At 44.7% G+C, this 13,567-nt stretch overlaps 1 protein-coding gene across 1 annotated transcript in view; it reads right to left on the bottom strand.

Moving 5' to 3' along the window:
* Positions 1 to 6,825, bottom strand: part of SEMA3D (semaphorin 3D) — a 192,114-nt gene extending 185,289 nt beyond the window's left edge. The window contains exon 1 of the mRNA XM_045002540.1: positions 6,660 to 6,825. The gene's annotated coding sequence lies outside the window, so the exon portion shown is untranslated. The remainder of the gene's footprint in view (positions 1 to 6,659) is intronic.
* Positions 6,826 to 13,567: the final 6,742 nt, after the last annotated feature.

Raw genomic sequence — 13,567 nt, 5'->3', positions numbered from 1 at the left:
TGGTTTGGAACTGAAATTCCAAACGCTTCCCACAATCAGTTCTGCCCTTGAGACCCTTTAACACTTTGTGTTTGTATTGGAAAAAAATAATAATACCTACAGTTTAAAGGAAACAGCTACAATTTTATCAGGATTGAGCATCCTTCAGATCTGATACCCATGTATAATCTAAGACCCTGGATAAAATAGCCCATGCTGATTCTTTCAATGACATCATGCCTATTTCAAAATCGTTTACCCGAAGTGTATTCACACTATACACTGAAATTGAAAATCTGAAATTCCTCATGAACCCTTTAATTAAAGTAGTTGGTGTTACTGGACCCTTCTCCAGATATAGGGCCAGACACTCAGCTGGTATAAATCAGTGTAACTCCATTTACTTCAATGACACTACTCTGATTTATACCAGTTGAGGATCCAGGTTGTGAAGTCCTGAATTCTTTGCAAACATGGCCATGAGATTACTCTGTGATTGCAACAATCTTGCCTATTCCCAATCTACAAACTCAGACATGTCCTCAAAAGGGGATTTTGTTTTCCTAACAGGAATCACATTTATACACCTCAGCTCTTGCAAAACAGGATTTCTCACACAAGTATGTGTTGTTGGGATTTGTTTTTTAGTTACTACCTTGATCATTATTAAAATACCTCCCACCACTTTAATGGAGTGCCACACAGGTTTCTTTTGTTAAGATATAACTGTGAGATAAACTGCAGAATTTCAAGACCTGCTGATACCTATAGGGAAACTTTGAGAAATACTCATTTTACAATTAATTCCTATTATATGTTATTTTCAGAGAGGTGGGTGGGCATAGAGCTGGGGGGGAATTCTTCAGTGATTTTGTTTTATCACTGAAGATTTTTGCATTTGAAGGTTTATTCCTGACCAATTGAGCTTTTCCTGCTGTTTCTTGCCTAATGATACTTTGTGCTGAAATAGCTCCTTCCAATTGAAGATAACACAAATCTTTACCAATATTAATGAACGAAGCCTCGTATGCCCTCTGAGACAGATATAGTAAATATTGTTATGCCGATTTTTAGATGAAGAACTGAGGCACAGAAATGCATGTTTTTTTCCCTACACAGGAAACATCACAAGTTTGTGTTCATGGAATCTGATAACTTTTCTTTAGGGTTTGGTCCCAGTGAAAGTGGCAGGGGTTAGATCCTCCAAACCAAAATACCACCTAAGATTCATGTGTTTCTCCGTGGATCCATGGATTCCAGGATCATCTACATGAAGACGCTGTGTCTCTATACCAGCTCCCAGTCTCCTTGAAGTATACCTCCTCATGATAAGATGTAGCCTCTGAAGCTGCATAGCCCAGAAAGTTCAGCCCTCAGAGGCTCCAGGCACTAGCAGACTAATTTAGTATTATTTATTTTAGATAGTAGCTCCCATTTGCCTTTGTTTTTAATTCTAGCTGCTAAGTGTTCAACATGCATCTTAACTACTGCAATATTCTCCTCTATGTCTTTGACATAGACAAATGCAACCTTGGTCTTCCCCCATGCCTCAAGTGACCATATTTTCCTAAACTGAAAATGGAACACCTAGCTGATGATCAGTGGGCAAGAGTGAATGGGACAAATGCCCAATTATGCCAAAAAAATCATGATGTCTGGGACAGAGCTTAAAAAGGGGACGGTCCTGGTCAAAATGGAATATATGGTCACTCTAGCCATGCCCCAAGTCATTCAAAACACTGCTGCTAAAACCATCTTTCAGGCTCATTACTCTAAAGGTTACATCACTCCTATTTTTTGCATCTCTGCACTACCATATCAAATACAAATGATGTTTCTTTGCCTTTAAGGTCTTTCATGAGTTAATGCTACCTTACCTACCTATTTCATCAGAACATGAGAACATAAGAGTTGCCAGGGGAGGGATAGCTCAGTGGTTTGAGCATTGGCCTGCTAAACCCAGGGTTGTGAGTTTAATCCTTGAAGGGATCTTGGGGAAAAAATCAGTACTTGGTTCTGCTAGTGAAGGCAGGGGGCTGGACTTGATGACCTTTCAGAGACCCTTCCAGTTCTATGACATAGGTATATCTCCATACTGGGTCAGGCCACAGTCCATCTTGCTCAGTAGCCTGTCTCTAACAATGGCCCATACCTAAGCTTCAGGATGAGTGTACAGAGCAGGGCAATTATGGAATGTTCCACTCCACTACTGCTAAGGCATCAATGCCTACCTCCTCTCTGCCAGTGATACTAGCTGTCATCAATACTCAAGTTATTTCCCCAAACATCTTCATGCTTTCTACCATGTTGCCTCTTAGGAGGAGGTCCCTGTAAAAACCCATATGTCAAATCCCTCCTTAAGTCTCACCTCTGCCAACACAACACAAGGGTTAGACTGTTGGTGTGCAAAGATGATTGTTTGTCATACTAACCAGCCTTTTCATTATTATTACCTTGTCTTCCTCCATACCTGTTTCTTGGCCTTCCCAACCTATTCAAACCATCTAAGATGCTTGTACCATAGCCATAGTATCAAAGCACTGCACAACTGTTAATGTATTTATCCTTACAACACCCTATGAGGCCAGGCAGTGCTATGATCCCTATTTTGCAGATGGGGAACTAAAGCACAGAGAGACTAAGTGACTTGCCCAAGGCCTCACAGGAAGTCTTTAGTGGAACAGGGAACTGCACCCAGGTCTCCCAAGTCCTAGCTAAGGGCACTAATCACTGGACTATCCTTCCACACCTGTTCTCTCTCATCATATGCTAAGATTGTAAACTCTCTATAAGATGAATTCACTGTGCTTAGTACAAGTGATCCCTGACTGTGGCCTCCAGATGCTACTGCAATACAAATACATTAATAACAATAATCCTTTTGATTAGAAAGTGTCCCCTTCTTAGCAACTAAATGAATGTACAAACGAAACAGAAATGACAAAGCATCCCTGCTACTACGAAGGTGGCTTACGAAATATAGAAAATGGATACAAACAGATAAGCATCTAAATCTTTTTCCCAACATTTTCCATGATACATCAAGGGATCTTTAATCAAGAAGCATAAAATTACCCTGTAGATACAAAGCCGTGGAGTAGCTTTAAAGGAATATTTATGTTCTTAATAAAGGTTTCCAGGCAGTTGTTACAGAAACATGAAAGGTCGCCAAACTGATTAAAGGGTCAATTTTGTGTGAAAGACTGTGAAATTTCAGATACTGAAATGTTGCAGCAAAAGAGACAGCAGATGTATCAGTAGTCAAGAAAGATGGGCTCAAATTGGAAAACACTTAGGGTACGTCTACACTTCAATTAAACACTCACGGCCCATGGGGCTTGGGATGTAGGGCTATAAAATTGCAATGTAGACATCTGGGATCAGGCTGGAGCCCAGCATCTGAGAACATGCCCCCTCATGGGGTCCCAGAGCTTGGGCCTGAGCCCAAATGTCTACTCTACCATTTTACAGCCTTAGCCCTGTGAGTCTGATCAGCTGACACAGGCCACCTGCAGGTGTTTAACTTCAGTGTAGACAAGAGCCCAAGTGGCCATGCTCTTTTATGCCTGGAGAAGAAGCACATTTGCAATAACACACCACTACCTGTCATTGCCAGCACACTTTATTATTTGGCTTTTTTAGGTGTAGCAACTTTGGGATCAAAGCATATTATTCTAACCACAGTTTTCATGCATTATAATTTCTATTCTATAATTGGAGATATACACCTATCTCCTAGAACTGGAAGGGACCTTGAAAGGTCATTGAGTCCAGCCCCCTGTCTTCACAAGCAGGACCAAATGCTGATTTTTTGCCCCAGATCCCTAAGTGGCCCCCCTCAAGGATTGAATTCACAACCCTGGTTTAGCAGGCCAATGCTCAAACCACTGAGCTATTCCTCTCCCCCATTACCAGCACCCATAAAAAGTTACAAAGATTGTAACATCCCAAAGATAAGTCTCTACATGAACATTAAAATATATTTCTTCCTTTTTTATTTTTTAGCAGATACTTTGGTATTTAATTTGAGAGTTACATACACTCCTTTTGACCTAAGCAGCTAGTCAAAAAAATCAGGGTCTAGTGGATTGTTCCAGGTAGGAGCAAAAATTAATGGAGTTTGGTATTTTCTTTGATGCAGTCTTGTTTATTTACAAGGAATATACAGAGTCCTGCTTCTCTGAACTCAGAAGGAACCAAATGGGAGATAGCTGCTTTGCTTATAGCCACGGGTGAGCTGCAGCGGGTTCGCACGGGTTCGCGGGAACCCGTTGTTAAATTTAGCAGCCATTTTAGAACCGCTTGTTAAGGGCTGCTAAATTTAACAAAAGTTCCCGCCCACTCCTCTCCTGCTCCGCCCCCTTCTCCTCCCCCTCCCCTGCTTCCTGCGAATCAGATGTTTGCGGGAAGCCTGAACAAGCAGCATGGAGGCAGCCAGCAGGTAAGCTGGGGCGCGGAGGGGGAGGGGAGGTGCTGCTGGCTCAGCAGCTCCCGGTCCCAGACCGCGGCTCCCTCCAGCCCAGCGCCGGCCCGGGGAGTCGGGCCCCGCGGCTGCTGCCGAGCGGCCGGGCCCCGGCGCCGGCCCGGGGAGTCGGGCCGAGCGGCCGGGCCCCGGCACCGGCCCGGGGAGTCGGGCCGAGCGGCCGGGCCCCGGCGCCGGCCCGGGGAGTCGGGCCGAGCGGCCGGGCCCCGGCGCCGGCCGTGGTTCTGGCAGAGTGGACCCGGTCCCCAGGCAGTGTGGTAAGGGGGCAGGGAGGGGGTGGGTTGTGGGGGGGTGGATAGGGGTCAGGGCAGTCAGAGGGCAGGGAACAGGGGGATTGAATGGGGGCAAGGGTCCCGGGGAGCAGTCAGGAAAGAGCAGGGTTGGATGAGGTGGTGGGGGCACTCAGGGACAGAGAGAAGGGGTAGTTGTATGGGGTAGGGGTCCTGGGGGGCCATTGAGAATGAGAGGAGGGGTTGGGTGGGGCGGCAAGGGGCAGTCAGGGGACAGGGAAGGGGGGATGGGTCAGGGGTCTCGGAGTGTGTGTGTTAAGGAACATGAGGGGTTGGATGGGGCACGACCCCCCCCACGGAGCGGGGGGAAGGAGGGAACCCGTTGTTAAAATTTTGGAGGGAGGAGGGAACCCGTTGTTAAAAAATTGGCAGCTCATCACTGCTTATAGCCTAAGCCTCTTTAGCTAGCACCAGACCCAGAACCTTTCTGTATGTTTCTCCGGGGTCACACTATGCTTATAGGCTTCTGTCTGGCTTTCTTCCTGCCTCTGAGTCTCTCTTAGATTCTGATTGAGTCTTCTGCCCTCCCTCACATACACACACACACACACACAAAATTCTCTACCACCTCAGTCCAAAAGTCCTGGGCAGGTTCACACACCCCTTAGTCTCAGGTGAGCGGGGTGGGCAGTTGTCATTAACTTATCCTGACTATGTCAACTGAAGAGTGTGTTCATGCAGTTCACACCCAATCTCAAAGAGCTTTGTGATCCATGACGTTACTAGCACTTCTCATCATAACAGCATGCTTTCGGGAGTCAGGAGGGGAGAAAGCAATGTTTTTGGGCAGGGAAAGAATTCTTTGCATTTTCTCTCTTCTCATTACACCACAAAATGTGTAATGAGGAGCAACCACAATTTTACAGAGTGTGTCACTGACAACTTCCAGGGGGATAATATAAAGTAGGTATGCAGAATGCACATACCATTAGATATAGCTGTACAGAATGTTAAACTCCTAGCCAAACATAAGGTTGGAGAATTTGGACACATCTGGTATCAAAATCATGCTTAACATTTGAAGGACCTGATCTTACATTACTTTGAGGCACTGATTCAGGAAAGCATCCTCATTAAGGGCAACACTTAAGCAGAGACTTAACTCTAAATGTCTGCAAATGCCCTATGACAGTCACACTGGTATAAGATGAGATCAGGATCAAGTCTGCAATATCTACATTTTTAGAACTGGATATTCCAGGAAGATGGGTAATTTCCTCACCCTCTCTCCAAAAAAAACCCCCACCCACCCACCATCCCGCTAGATTGAATCATTACATTTTTAAAGGCTTTTTTTGCACAACATCTGCTTCCTGCAGGAATCCAATTCACCAACCAATTGTAAACAGTTTAACTCTGGGTTTTCTCTTTTTAAAAGTGACCCACATCAAGAGAGAAAACTCACACAGCTCTCCCCTCTGTGTACACTCACAAACAAGGTTAGAATGCTAAAAAGTGCTGTCTTGTGTAAGGGCCAAGGACAGCAGAGTAATATATACAGCACCCTATGAGTGAAATTCACCCTCCGTGCAGAGGGTCCTCATCATTTAAGCTGTGATGCACATTTAAGGTCCACCGGGTGACATTAAATGTTCATCACAGCTGCACTCAGCTAATGTGTGAGCCAGCAAGATTCCACATGGGAGACAAGATTGTGGAGTCTTTACACCTTAACTAGTACAGAACTAATGTACTATGCTACTCCTGAGAAATGGTTTGACTAGGAAAATCCCCTAATTAATTAATTATTATTACTATTATGGTAGTACCCAAGCACCAACCAAGAATGGGGCCCCATTCTGCTAGTCCCTGTACCAACACATAGTATTAGCTAGACACTGCCCCCAAAGAGCTTATAATCTAAACTGATAAGACAGAACCAGGGTGGGGGAAGAAGTAGAACACACCAGCAGAGTGACCAAATGTGATGGTGGCAAATGTCACATTAGTTCCCGCAACACTTTTTGAAGTTGGTGTAGTTAGGAGGGGATAAACTAAATGGAAAGAAAAGTGAAGGGAGAGGGAACACTAAAGGGAAGGAGGTTCGGGGGGGCAAGGCAAGGGAGAAGTGTGGGGGGGCAGGCGTAGAGTGAAGCTGATGTGAAGAGACTGAAGGAGGGAGAGGAAGAGGGTTGGAGCAAACAGCCAATAAGCATAAGGCAAAGAAAGTCCAATCAAAACTGTAGAATGTTTTCATTACTAGGTAACAGTATCAGCAGGGTTCTATATTTTAATCGGATTTTCCAGTTGTGTTAGCAGGGTTACTGGGTGGTGCAGTGACTTCGCTATGGTCACATATAACTGTCTAGGTTTTAATACCACACCCATCATCAAAAGAGTTGAACCGAGTCAGTGATTCAACCCAGATGGGAACCGAGGTTCCTCTTGGCTTTCCCTTATTTCCTCTGACCATTAGGTCAGGTGGCCTCCATAAATTATTTGGCATTTTCTGTAAAAAATCCACATTCTCCTGGCCACAACACCAAAGTGGGATTTTGGAGGGGTGCCTCGCTCTCAAAGAGCTGACTCATTATGGATCCATTCCATTTTATGCTGGATCCCTCTATCCAAGCGAGAATAGAATTTTATGGGATTTTATCTCTCGCAGTCAGATAACATGTGAGTGATTATGCCGTATGCCGCTGGGTATGTGAAAAGTAAAAATAGAGTATAGGTGCTTTTAGATTAAATACAGTAGATGGAGGGGAGAAAGAAAAGCATTAATGATGTATATGGGGCTAATTTAAACATTGACTCATTGCCATTACTAAGTTTGTAACACATGAAACCCAGACAAAGTTGTTAGGGGTTTTTTTAAGCAGCATGACTGAGGTTCAGCACTATAAAAAGATTAAAATAGCTCACACATAAATAAAAGGTTAGTCTGCACATGAATTAAAAGGAGTCGCTGCTCTTCATGTTTCAGATGCCTTGGGGGAACCCTTCTTGTGAGCTTTTCTGTCGCTTACTGGTAGCAGAGGAAATCCCACCAAGCAAGGAAAACAAATATGTAACACATTTACTATATGTATGTAGGTATTTAGATTTCACAACTATTGTGTACCTTAACTGCTTTACCAGGATTAAAAAGACAATGGACATTTCCCCTACCTTGATTGCAGCAGAACTGACCCTATGAGACTGATATGGACAAGGGGCCCTGGAGGGCACCTCGAATCCAGCAACTAGGGAGTGTCTCCAGGGACTAGAGGCAAGTGACCTGTAATTGTACTCAGAAAGGCCCCCAGGAGTGACCTGAACTCTCACCGGGAACAATGAGATTGCCCAGGAGTGGGTGCTCCAGGAGGTGACCCAGGGTAAGAGACTACAAATGAGTTCAGGCTGAGGGTCGTCCAACTATAATTGGTGGAGAATGAGGGCATGAAGCTCTGTTCCTGATAAAGAGCCTTGAGACAGAAACAGGTTCCTCCAGCCCGTGAGTGTTCTGGAGATAGAGTGGCTGTTATCGAGTGGCACGGAACCTGCAGTCAGGGTTAATGAGAACTTAGCTACTGGTACCACAAAAGCATTGCCAAGATGTAATGCAGCTAGCTCATCATATTATCTGTGCGGGGCATCTAGGGCGGGATAAGACCTTGCAATGGTTACTGGCCGCCTTTTTCTGGAGGATGGAGGGTACAGCACAAGGTTAGGGAATATTGCTCTTCCTATCCTGAGTGTCAACTCCACCAGAGTGGTCCTTTGGGGCCATCTGCCTGTCCCAAGTCAGGGTAAAGGAGGAGGGTTGGGCGTGGGGCTAGCAACCCCACCCCATAAAAAATCAATTTGCTACAGAAACGCCAACAATAGAGATAACAGAGGCTTTTATCCTGGAAAAAGAAGGGTCTTCAACTCGAAGACGCATGACGCTGGGTGGTGAAAGCCACGAGGAAGCCACTAAGCCGATCACCCTTCTTGCAGCCAGAAGGATTACCATCGGTACATGGAACGTGAGGACCATGTACGAGTCAGGAAAGACGGCGCAGGTTGCAGTAGAGATGAGGAGCAACAACCTGACCCTACTAGGCGAACTTCAGGCTGATTGCACAAAAATGGGCTATACCTGGAACCAGTTAGAGCAAATGGCCCAGGATAGAGGACTCTGGAAATCTGTGGTTGGCGGCCCATACCCCGACTGGGGTGACAGGCATGAATGAATGAATGATGTTCTGAGTGTCAGTATTTGGCAGCTAAGAATGTTTCAAAGGCCCCCTTGGTCCCAAAGCCATTAGTGGAAACCCTATTTGAAAGAAAAGGGAGGACATGGTTGCCCTTTAGAAAAGAGCTCTGTGGGAAACAAGTATATACTTGTAGTAGTGGACTATACCTCTTGCTACCTGAAAGCCATCCCCTTCCGTTCAGCTAAGGCAACAGCGATCATTCCCAAGCTGATGAGACTCATTGCCTGTGTATGTTTCCATGGGAATTATTGACTGATCATAAGAATGGCTATACTGGGTCAGACCATTGGTCCATCTAGCCCAGTATCCTGTCTTCTGGCAGTGGCCAATTCCAGATGCTTCAGAGGGAATGAACAGAACAGGTATTCATCAAGCTATCCATCCCCTGTCACCCATTCCCAGATTCTGAAGGGCTCCAACTTCACCATGCAGGTGATGCATGAGCTATGCTCCCTCTTTAAAATCAAAGCCTTGAAAACATCAGTGTACCATCCACAGACAGATAGCCTCATGGAAACATTTAACAAGACACCGAAGAACGTGTTTAAGCAGATAGTCTGCACCAAGCCTAGGCACTGGGACAAATTCCTCTTGCTGTTTCCCTTTGCCATGAGACGTGACGCAAACCTCCACAGGGTTCCTCACCATTCAAAATGCCCTCTGCCCACAGAATCTTGGATGTGTTGCAAGGAGGTTGGGATGAGCAAGATGCAAACACGCTCAGAATGATCCAATACATCAAATGTCTAAGGGACAAGAGCACCCAACTGCATATTTTAAGGAGCAACTTGTTCCCCAGGGAGAGATTGAATTCAATTAATGAGAAGGAAGCTCTGGATATCTAGTGGGCTGTGGACTCCCTCAGCTATTATATGCTGGGTAGTCCCTTTTCTCAAACCACAGACCACATGACCTTGTGGAGGCTATACTACACGAAGGACTCAACCTTCTGGATTATCAGCTGGTATTTAGTTCTCCAGCCCTATAGCTTCTGGGTACAGCACCATGCAGCGAAAGAGCATGCAAATGCAGGTATTTTTTCCCCAGGGAGACTGGGACTGGAGAAATGCTCGAGCAAGAAACTCTTCTGGTGTTGAGGGCGGGAAGGGGGGCAGGTATGTGATGAGACATGACCCCATCCCATTGATAGAAAGGCTAATGAGCATTCCTGCACTCAGGTAAACCTGCAGAATATGGTTCACCTGGAGAAATGGAACTTAAAAGGATGAGACTGGCCACACAAACGCAGGGGGAGTTCCCTCACCTCACAGAACCTGGGGAGAGCTGCCCGGGATTAGAGGCAAGTGAACTGTTACTGGACTCAGAAAGGACCCTGGGTGTGAGCTGAACTCTCACTGGGATCAATAAGATTGTCCAGGAGTGGGTGCTCCTGTAGGGAATCCAGACGCAAGAAATTCAAAGAAACTACAGCTAAATCCAGGCTGAGTGTCAGCCAACTACAGGCTGACATAGTGGCTCTGTCATCAAGTGCACTGTAGAGATTTGTATCAGTTATTCTTTTGACCTCCCTCACTCTCTGGTGCTTCCAGCTAATTGGCTGTCAGTTGGACAGCACTTGGGTGAAAGAGGAAAAGGAGACTTCCAGGCCTAAAAGACCAATGCACTGGAGCAAAAAGACTTTGCAAAGATAAGAGTTTTGAGAGCCCAGTGCTATATTCCTTTCACACCCAAACTCCCCCTGACTTCAGCAGGGTTTTGGATGCAAAAAGAAAGCAGAATCATTCCATAATTCTGAACGCAGTAAACACAAAGACCCAGATCCTCAGAAGTATTTAGGCTTCTAACTTACATTGAAATCAATGCAAATTAAGTACCTAAATATCTTTGAGTATCAGAGTGAGAAAGTCTGCACATATAGCAATCTCATTAAATGATTATGGCATTTTTGATAGGTTAGGTAAATTATAGCCTCTATAATTTACCTATGTTCTTGTGACCCTGTTACTTATCCCCACTTGTGTTATACTATGGTTCATGCATGTGGTTTGTTTGGAGTCTATTTTATAACTTGGAGTTGAGGATTTTTTGTAATTAGTTTATTCTTTGTTTGCTTTATAATGCTTTGGCAGTCATATAGTAGTTTGGTGTTTTTAATTAATGTCATTATAATTATTGCATGTTTAATAAGTACATTTATATAAAATACATATTTATAAAATACATTATTTATATTTAATTTTCTAACACAATTTTTGAAACACACACACACATGAATCTCTCCTTGAGCCTTCCCTCATTCAAGTCAATTGCAAAATTCCAATTGACTTTAATAGATGCAGATCAAACCACTAATCATCATCATGGTATCTGTAGGGGCATATCTCCCTCTGAAAACCCACTGTAAACAAAAAGGTACATCATCATTCTCTCCTCTTCAGCTGAGGACAAAGATAAAATGAATCATATTTCACACATGTAATAATTCAAGTTAGAGGAATATTAGATAACTACTTTGGAGTGTGTTAATCCATTCACTATGGATCTGGGGTAGGCAACCTATGGCGCGCGTGCCGAAGGCGGCACGCAAGCTGATTTTCAGCGGCACTCACACTGCCCAGGTCCTGGCCACCAGTCCAGAGGGCTCAGCATTTTAATTTAATTTTAAATGAAGCTTCTTAAACATTTTAAAAACCTTATTTACTTTACATACAAGAATAGTTTAGTTATATATTATAGACTTAGAGAAAGAGACCTTCTAAAAACGTTAATATGTATTACTGGTACACAAAACCTTAAATTAGAGTGAATAAATGAAGACTCGGCACACCACTTCTGAAAGGTTGCCGAGCCCTGCTATAGATTAAAACTGAATCCAAGTATCTTTTCCTATTGACTAGAAATGCAAAAGAATAGTAAAAGGTGATTGAGTATATTATTGCAACTAATGTTCTAGTCTGCATCTGTGTAAAGACAGAGCTATGCAGATTAGCAGCTTGTGAGCTGATTTCTGAGCAGACAAGAATAAGCTGTTTGGTATACGGTCTGACTTCCCAAATCATCCCTACTGTTCTTGGACATTTTTTTAAATTTATTTTGTCTTGTTCTGTTTTATGGAAATCTAAGTGGCTGCTTTGTAATTCTTCAATACCCAACAAAGACCAATCGCACCACACACTGTGGCATGTTTCTGCTCTAGAAACCACAAAAGCCATTTTCCATATTTATAATGAAACAATGAGCTTTGGCAACTACACCTGGGCATCATCTATGCATTTTCCTGTACAAAGCAATATACAGCTTGTTGCAAATTTGAGAAAGTTAGCAATATCATTCTAGTGAACACCACAGGCCAAACTGGCACTCATATACTACACCACAGCTGGATACATTTGAAGAAAATAAACAATTAGATCAAGCTCCTCTCTGTAGTAGCTGAGCTTGAGAAAGAAAAATGCAGCATTGCTCTCAGCAATTGCAACTCCAGAGTTCAATAGACTTGCATGCACATACATTAGGACCGCATATGGCCACCCACCTGTGTCATTCCTTCTCCTCCATTGTCTAAGGAAACATTTAAACAATAACTGGTTCAAAAAGCACTAAGGAAATCCACATAGGTAGATGGAGGAACTGATCTGTTGACCTGTATGGCCTCCTTCCCCATAGTCTGAATACCTAAGCTCTGGAGCACTTCCTGTGTCTGTTTAATTCTGATCCAAAGCGGTGTGTTTCCCACACCCAGGGAAGCGATGGCAATGTAATGATAATCTGGTGCAGTGCTGTGGTTCAAACCGATTGCCTGTCCTGGAGGACTCACAGTCAGTGGGCATATTACTCCCTCTTTCTGCAGCTCTGGGAGGATTCCCCCCTCTAGTGTCTTGCTCTCCAGAAATCCAATCAAATAAAAAGAGCTGAACAAAGTTTAGCTCACAAATTATACTGAGCACTGACATAGCACACTTCTCACCCAGTGATCTCAAAGCGTGTTAAACGGTGGGTAAATATAATTATCCTCATTCTACAGAAGGGTACACTGAGGCACAGTGAGCCGAAGGGACTTGCTCAAGGTCACACAGCAAGTCAGGGGCACAGCCTGACTCCCAATCTCCTACTCTAAACACTATGAGTGTATATTACCCACCTCGGTGGTTAATATTAATTACTACCCAGTTGTGCATAAATTATTTGCAGTGTATTAAGTGCAAAGCCAAAACACCTGAGCTGATGATATCACCGGCCTGAACAGGGGACGTAGGGTGCTTGGGTATCCACCGAGCCCCCAGTGGTGTCCCACACTTTAGGCGTTAAGGCAGCTGCACTGCAGACCCAGCTGTACTAGCTAGATGACGCCCCGGGAGCTGCTGCCAGGTGTCTGGCACCTGCACCGGCGCTGCATGGAGCGAGCATCTGCGGCAGCCAGAGCGCAGGCGGGCGCCCAGAGCACCTGAGCAAACGCTCCCTACTTAGCGGGCAGGCAAAAGCGAACACGCCAGCCAGCCGCTGCAGGGAATTAGCCCCAGATTTGCAAAGAGCCTCGCAAACGTGAGAGGTTTGCCCGGGGGAGACAGACCGATGGAGCCTGCCCGAGAAAGAGTGGGAACTTGACGCAAACACCACTGTCCTGCTGCAACCCAGTCCCAGATCAGCTCATGCAACGATCTGTGTTCAGGCTG

The sequence above is a fragment of the Mauremys mutica genome, chromosome 1 (genome assembly GCF_020497125.1).
Source record: "Mauremys mutica isolate MM-2020 ecotype Southern chromosome 1, ASM2049712v1, whole genome shotgun sequence".
Lineage (NCBI taxonomy): Eukaryota > Metazoa > Chordata > Testudines > Geoemydidae > Mauremys > Mauremys mutica.
The sequence above is the reverse complement of the archived record's forward strand: the minus strand, read 5'-3'. Positions and strand labels throughout refer to the sequence as shown.